Here is an 8,034-nt window from a genome sequence, read left to right on the forward strand (position 1 = left end):
TTTACATGGAGTGACAGCTGCCATCCTGTCAAACAAACTGGCCTTAACTCTTTTATCACTTTGCAAATAACATGAAAGAAATTAGTTTAAATTTGAAAATGGAAGTCACCCATACAGTGAAGGGGTGGTAAATCAAAGCTGGAATACCAGCCTGTCACTTAGCATCGCCTCGTGCTATCTCTTGCCACCAGCTGAAAATCTCCTTTCCCAAAATATCTTGTGTCAATGGCCACTTCAGTCACCAGGCATGTTTGATCTGCCTGTGTCACATCTGAATAATCTTTCCTGTGGGGGATACAAATCTGCAATGAAAACAGTGCTCCTTACATCTCCGTGCACAGTTATCCTTGGGTTATCATAAATGCTCAGTGCTGCTTTGTTCTGCCCCCTGTATGAGATACAGCTGTTAAAGGTTTTATGGGAATTAATTTTCATTTCCAGGGGACCTAATGCTGCATGGCTCTGGGATGCCATTTCACTGAACAGAAAACATGCTACAGCTCCATTACATTGGAGTCTCGGCTTCAGGGGTGCAACAATGGGGAAACTTGATGGGAAACCTGCACACAAATGTAAGATTGTATTTGAATTAACATGCATAATGTTTATGGGCAAATAATGCTGCCTTCAGATGTGTATGAATAACTGAACAGTATAAATTTATCCTAAAGGGACTTTTTAATCAGAAAGGGGGTTTCTCCAGAATACAACATGTTTCACAGCAGTTTTCCTGTTGGGGATATCACAATGGGAGTGAAGAGGATGATAAGGTAAGAGCAGCTTTGCCAAAGGCAGCAATAATTCACCTGGTGCTGGACTCTCCTGTATGGCAGTTCCCTTCTGAATCACGCCTGTTTCAAGGGGGGAAAAAGTAATTACAGTGAACTCTGGAATGGTCCTTTCTAGGTCTGTATAAATCGTTTCCAGCTCTCTCTGGGTTTGTAAAAGCAGGTGGATTTCAAGGCTTCCTTTGCAGTGAAAGGAACTTAATACCTCTGCTTTCAGAAAATATCCCTGTCCAGAACATTCAGACAGACTGAGTAGCTGTCACACAGCATCTCAGTGAGAGGCAACCTGGGTGGAAGTGATGGGTGAGGAGTGACCTTTTTGTGCATTGTCTGAGCTGAAAGGAAGGAGGAGGGAAACAGCCTATGTATGGTTGTGCCTGTACTCAGGTGGGGAGATGGGAAAGGTGGGCTGTGGGAGCAGGAGATTGACTGTAGGAAAGCCTCAAACACAGCCCCATCACAGTCCTGCCTGGAGCTGGAGGAACCAGCTCTCAGAGCTTCGCTGAACTCTCAGTTCATGCAAAGTCAAAGCTGCTGGGGCTGCACCCGCTGGTTTCCGTGGCAACCCCCGATAGCATCTCTCTGCCAGTGCCAGGACTGCAGCACTCTGTTCCTGCATATGCAGGCATGGAGACTCCTGCTTTCTGCTTTGTCAGAGGGATTGTGATGGCTCAAATATCTTCATTTGTAACCAAGGTTTGTACTGCAGTCAAAAGCTTACTGTGAGCTCTATTTTCTAATGACAGCATTTCACTGTATTATGCTTTATGTTGCTTGTCTGGAAGAAATCATCTCTGTAGGCATCTTTTTGACTTCTTTAGCTCCTTTTCCTTCTCCTCTTTCACCCTTTACCTCACCCCATCACTCAGCTTTGTTTCTGCTGTGTATAAACTAGACTTACTTTGTGGCCTCCATGAATATCTTACCCATAGTGAAATACTAAGACAACTCAAGAAGCTTTCATCTTTATTGTTTCCTGAGCTTACCCTTCAAGTTCCCAGGAACAGGTTTGTTTCAAACCACTTGGTATCCTTGTACCTGCAGTAGCATCCTGCCACACAGGTCCTTCCTGGCTGCCTGAGATGCCATGGGTCTTGCACCAAGGTGTTTAAAGTTCTGCAGTATTCCTTTACTTTGTGGTGAGAAAGGATAGATCCTAATTCTCAGTGTTATTAGTAAATTATAGATATTGCCATTTGGCTCTTTTTTCCTTTGCTCTTAAACGAAAAAATGGTAAAATAATAGGCCAGAAGGATGAAGAGGAGAAGACTTGTTAAAGCAGCTCTGGAAGTGTGAAGATGATGTTTTAATGAAGTAATTGGTCTCTTTGAAAACAAGCTAGGAATGCATGTGCTAGGAATGCTGGGGCTCATGCATAAAACAAACTGGGCAATTAGTCTTTCATGAACTCATTTCATTTCTTGTTTTCACTAAACATGAAGGTTCTGAAGTGTAAAGAACTATTTTCCCTCATGTTTCACTCTAAGGTATGAAGCTGATTGTTCTTCTCACTTTTTCTCTGCAAACAACCACCAGCCTGCTAGGGCTCTGACTGAACTTGACTGCAAAAGGGAAAATCCTGTGTCCAAAGCAGCCAACAGTGGGACCCTCTCAGCCTCCCACCCCTGGGGAGCAGTGAGAGGTGCCTGTGGGCACAAGTGACTGCAGAGGGGCTGTTGCTCATGCCCAGCTGCTGAGTGATGCTCCCATCTGCTCTTTCTCAGGAGCATGAGGTGTCTTACACAGCCCAGAATTTGGGGGACCACTGTGCTGGGAATGGCAGAGCCAGCAAGCACTGAGCTGTAACTACCTCGTATAATACAGAGATTTTATTTTCTGAAAATAACCCCAGGCCAGGCACTTACACCACTTAAGCAAGCACTTTTAAACTCTCGTCTTACTCTAGAAAGTCTTATTTATGTATTTCTGCACTTTTACATAGTTCTTCACAGGGCAATATAATGTTGGTGTTACTGCCATGACTTTTTACTCACTGAGTTAATAAAAATGATCTAAAAGAGCAGCAGGGAGGGTGTTTGAGGTGACTGCTTTCCATAGAGTATGTCAGCAATGGCCAGCTTTCAGGTTTTTAGCTGGAATTAGGCTGTGGTTCCAATGGGCTTCTCAGTAACAGAGGAAGATGATGGTAAGAACTAGTCCTGAATGGCATTTGTACTGGTAGCCTCTCTGCTGATGTCCTGTAAAACATGTTTAAAATATCTGTCTTTCTTAAGAGGTGTGTCTGAAAATGATGTGCAAGTGCCTCAGCCTTTTTGGACAATTTGAAGAAAGTTGTCCCTCAGCATTCCAGGGCTGGGACAATGGTTCTGCATGGATTGTCCCAGTCAGATCCTTGGTCATGAGAAGGCACTGTCTGGTATGTAAAGAGCAGTGAGATTATCCTGGCTTTGTTACCAAAGGACCTGTACCATGCCATCTTCCTCTGTTTGGGGAGCCTCTGAGATCAAATTTTGAAGCACTTGGTAATTATTTTTTCTGGTCAAGATCATTTGTGATTGCTGCTTCACTAGCAGCTTTTCTGTTTATTATGCAGCAGTAAAGCCTGCTGTTTTCGGGTTGTTTTGGCTTTTAAAATTGATTTCACTTTCTCTGGCTTATCTGCAGAAAGCTGGAGATTAATAATTGAAGGTATAAACAGAAAAATAATCACTTCAAGTTCATAAATATATTTAAAAGAAACTACTCCATGATGCTCTCAAATACTGAAAAATTATACAGTAAAAACTGAACCCCAAGTAGTCCAGAAAGTCCTGGGTGTCCATCTCTGAACCACCTGCTTTTGTCTAGGAGGACTTGTAGCTGCTGGAAAGCTACAAGTTTTGAGGACCAAAACTTACAGGTTTGAGCCAGTGATTTTAACTTCTTTGTCTAGAAATAACTCTTCCTTATTTAAAAAAATTAATGAAGGAAATTGCTATACTTCCCATGTAAAGAACCTCCATTCAAAGAAGAAAATTCAACTTGGTCCAAGTTGAATTTGTCTTGGAACAAAATATAAAGCTACCACTAATGAATTCAGTGGCCTCTTTTATACCCTCTCATTGCCTTGTCTTTTAGAGTTTCTTTTAGGACAGAACATCAGCCTTGCTTGGAGAACAAAGCAGGAAAACCTTGCCCACCTGTACACCTGACAGGTGTTCTTCTCTGTCATGTTTGTTCCTCACATTCTGCTTTCTGCCCTTTCTCTTGCTTTTTTCTCTTAAAAGGAATGATATTGGAGTTAGAGTCTAAACTGAGTCTCAGGGAAAATGTTTCCATATTTCTTTCCTGTAGGGAGCATTTGAAATATGGCTGTGTCTAGTGTCTGTCTCAAAAGGTGCTTTGTGAAAACCTGAGGATGCAGACTTGCATCCAGATGCTGCCTCCATGCAACTTCAACTTACACTGGAACAAGAACAAAGTAAAGACTCCAAAGTTAAGCAGCAGTAAAGAATCCAAAATTTAGGCTGGTGTAAAGTATGAAAGCTTAAGGGTATCTTGAGTGCTTACTGAAAATACCCAACACAAGTGCCAGCCTCTGCCACTGCCAGGCACGAGGCCGCAGGTGCTGCAGCCCTGAGCTGGGGACCTGGGACCTGTCCAGACTGGAGGGACAAAGAAGCCAAGGAGCTGACAGCCCAAGGGCCACTGCCCAAAGGGTTTTTTACACAGGCTGTTTTGCTAAAAGCAACTCCCAAGAGAAATGCAAGATGTTGTCTTATCTACTGCATTAAGGGTATTTCCAGTGAGCTTGGAGAAAAACCCGTTGGGAGTGCTACTTGTCTATTCCCACCCAGTGTTAAAGAAACACTGTTTTGTGGCAGGTGGAGGGGACAGAGAGGCTGTTGTCTTTTTGCTTGTTGATTATATTTTTACATGTATTTTCTGCTTGCTTGCTGCAGTAAGAAATGAAAAATAGGTGTTCACTTCTTGAAAATCTCAAATTCCCATTCATGCAACAAATAATTCTCATAGTGTGTTCTAATTGCAGAGTGCAAATAGCTACCAATCATGAATTAATATGAGCTTGTTTTTAAACAGAAAAATCATTAACCCCAAATCAAGCAATTATGAAAGCACTTCCTCTGAGAACAAACAGCTCAGAAGCTGCTGAGAACACCAGCACCATGTGATAAAACCCTCTGCCCCATGTGCTGCTTCTGGAGCCTTTCCAGTGCCTTCCCAAGGTTCAGATGTTGTCACAGCATTAGCTGCCAGAGGAAGTCTGTTCCTGCCAAATCGTATCTTCTTGGCTGCTCTGTGCTCTTGTGCTGCTGGTGTTCAGCTCCGTCAGCCTCTGCAGGGTTGCATTTATTTGTGGTATTTATAAAACGGATAAAGCACCTGGCACAAAGGAGGATGGAACTGAATGCGGGAAGGTGTTGAGCAAGAGTCCTGCTAGAAATGTTCCTGGTGTGTTTTGCTGTGAGGGAAAAGCCCACAGAGTTGCAATCTATTGAATGTATCAAAGAGATAGGGTTGCAGACACCATCAGTAAATGCCTACACTGGGTGCACGGGTCTGGGAGGACGAGCTCCTCCTGGCAAGGGTCTAATGGGAACCAGTGGCCAGAAGTTGAGTCAACTTGAACAAACGCAGGTGAGAAGAGGTTAAATCTCCTGTGCATAACCAGCTGTTGAACACTGAGCTGATTGTTGTGGTGAATTCTATACCTATGAGCACAAGTATTTCTAACAAACAACATCAGGTGCTTCTTACAGGCACGGTGGTGTGGCCACCCATGCTGGGACTAAGGCAGAAATAAGCACTCAGTGGGGCTATCCCGTGACAGAGGTCAGGGTCCTGGTGGCCTCAGTTTATAAATTGGTCCAGGAAGTTACCAAGACTCTGTGGGCTGATGTGCAGGAGGGATGCAGCAGCACAGGCAAAGCCACCCAATGCTCTCCATCTTCCTGTTTCACCCCACAGCTAATCCTGCATGAGGGCTGGAGTCACACTGGCATTGGGCTGTTAAAAGCAGCAGGAAAAGAAAGGTAATAGATCAAACACAAGGAAGAGAGATGCAGGGAGGAATGTGCTCCCATTTAGGAGCCCAGTATCTAAAGAAGGGGAAGGGAAATCCCTGACCACAGCAATCTCCCTGTGTGCAATTCCTAATCAGCTACAGGAATGACTTCCCAGTTTGCCAAGAACAGTTCTCCTATCCTTGTGAGCTGGCTGTGATTTCCTGCAGTGCTCATTAATACTGGTGTCATGCTGAACACATCGCTCCTGCACAGGCCAGGCTGGGCTCTGTGTACCATCAATGTGCCACGTGTGGGAGCTGAGCATGGCTGTGTAGGATCACTGCTTCTACACGCCCTGCCTGTAGCTAGAGAAGAAATGATCCTTCTGCTTTGTTTTCCTTCACAAATACTGGACATGGAACAGCAGGTTTGCCTGAGGAACCAGGCATGGAACCACAGTGGCCAGCCCTGCACAGACCTCACACTGAGGTACAACAGGAGATGGAAGTAAACTTTTATTTACACAACAGAGACTATTCATATGCTCACCCAGCTGTGAAGGACTGGAGGGGGGAGCCATGTCTTTCTTCTGCCTGAGCATGAGAAGTGGCTTCTGCCCACTCACCACTTCTGCTGAGCCCTTCTCCCAGTCCATCCTTTCAGAGAGGCTCAGGATGAAGGGGCTGTTGTGAGCATTTGTTTGGGCCTCCCCACAGCAGAGATGTTGCAACACTGTACCGCAGTAGAGTCTGTAGGATTTTGTATTGTAATTCCTTCCTCAATTTAACCTTGTACAATGCACAGTGCTCCTGATCTTCCCCTGCCAACCACGGTACCAGCATTGGTTACTGTGCCCTCACACTGCTGTAGGTATGTTATCTCCATCCTACAGAAGAGCTTATTAAAATACTCAGGAACATCGGCTCATCCTGTCCTGCTATCTCAAGCATCCATGAATAATCCCTTTCATAAATCACTTGTATCTCATCACAGAGGTAAGTGCAGCTCTTTTTACTGTACTCAGACCTTAATCTTCTCAGTAGACCAAGGGGTTTAGAGATGCTGAAGTCTCCAGACCCTGATGTTTTAGTGGTCCTTTGAAGCTTAACCTTGGATCTCAGAGACAGTCATCCCTGTTCCTCCTGCATGCCAGAGGACCTTTTGCTCCCTGCCTGTCACCTGGAGCCTTATTTAGAGATGTGTCTAGTGGGAAGAAGAGAGCTTGTAGGAAATGTCTATGCTGTTGTAAAGAAGGGTGTTGTGCCATGTAAACTGAGGATGGCTCTGAGGCTGGGGTGGCTCTGGGCTTCAGCTTGAAAACTATATCTTCTCCTGATCCTCTGAAAGTGATCAGTACCCTATAGGTTCCCTTTCCCTTTGGCAGTCTGCTCTTGTCTAGAAGCGGTCTCTGGCCTTCATTTCGCTTGTTAAAACCTGCTGGATGCATCAAGCACAGGCACCTCAAGGTGGACCATAAAGGCTAAACTCTGCTCTCATGTCCATTACTCCCACTTGGGCTTACAGCTCCACCTCAGCAGGTGTTTGTAACACCGTGGGGCAGCTCAGCTCATGAGGGTGCTGAGTGCTGGCTCACTGGTGTGTGTCAGCACACCTGAGATAGTGTGGGGTATCTAAAATCTGCTTCCAGGCATTGTGGGCAGTGGAGTCAGTGTCAGGCTGGGGGCTGTGGGCCATGCACGCAGTCTGCAGCACAGTGTTTGTATCTTGGTATCAGTCTCTCCTTTTGGTAAATGCAGCAGAGATTGATGGGTTTGTTTTGCTTAGGTGGTAATGAAGCAGTTAATTGCACTCAGTAATGGCTGTCTCTGCCCAGCTGCTCAGGGAAACATCTTAGAGGTTTGCCCCACGGATCCTGGTCTTCGTAAGCACATTCCAAGCCATCACCCGAATCCCTGGCCGCTCAGCTTTCCCAGCTGCCTTGTTGATTGTTTTGCTCTTTCCAAACACGTATTTTATCTGCCTGTTTCACCAGCCCTCTGTGCTAAATGTTGTGTGCAGCGGTTGGCAGCAGCAGCGGTGCCGGCGTGCGCTCCTCCCGGCGCAGCACGGCGCTCGGGTGGCCCCGCACCCGCGGGACCAGGAGGTTGTGCTGCTGCCCAGCCAGCGCATTCCTGCCGTGCTGGGACATTCCCACCGCGGCCCCTCGCTGTCCCCGGCTGTTTCGGCTGTGCGGAGGCTCTGCTCTGCCGTCACTGATCTGCACAAGCCCTTCCAAGTTTGCCACGTGCTGAAACATTTCCCTTCCTTCCCGCCTTCAC

The sequence above is a fragment of the Vidua chalybeata genome, chromosome 4 (genome assembly GCF_026979565.1).
Source record: "Vidua chalybeata isolate OUT-0048 chromosome 4, bVidCha1 merged haplotype, whole genome shotgun sequence".
In the NCBI taxonomy this organism is placed as follows: Eukaryota; Metazoa; Chordata; class Aves; order Passeriformes; family Viduidae; genus Vidua; species Vidua chalybeata.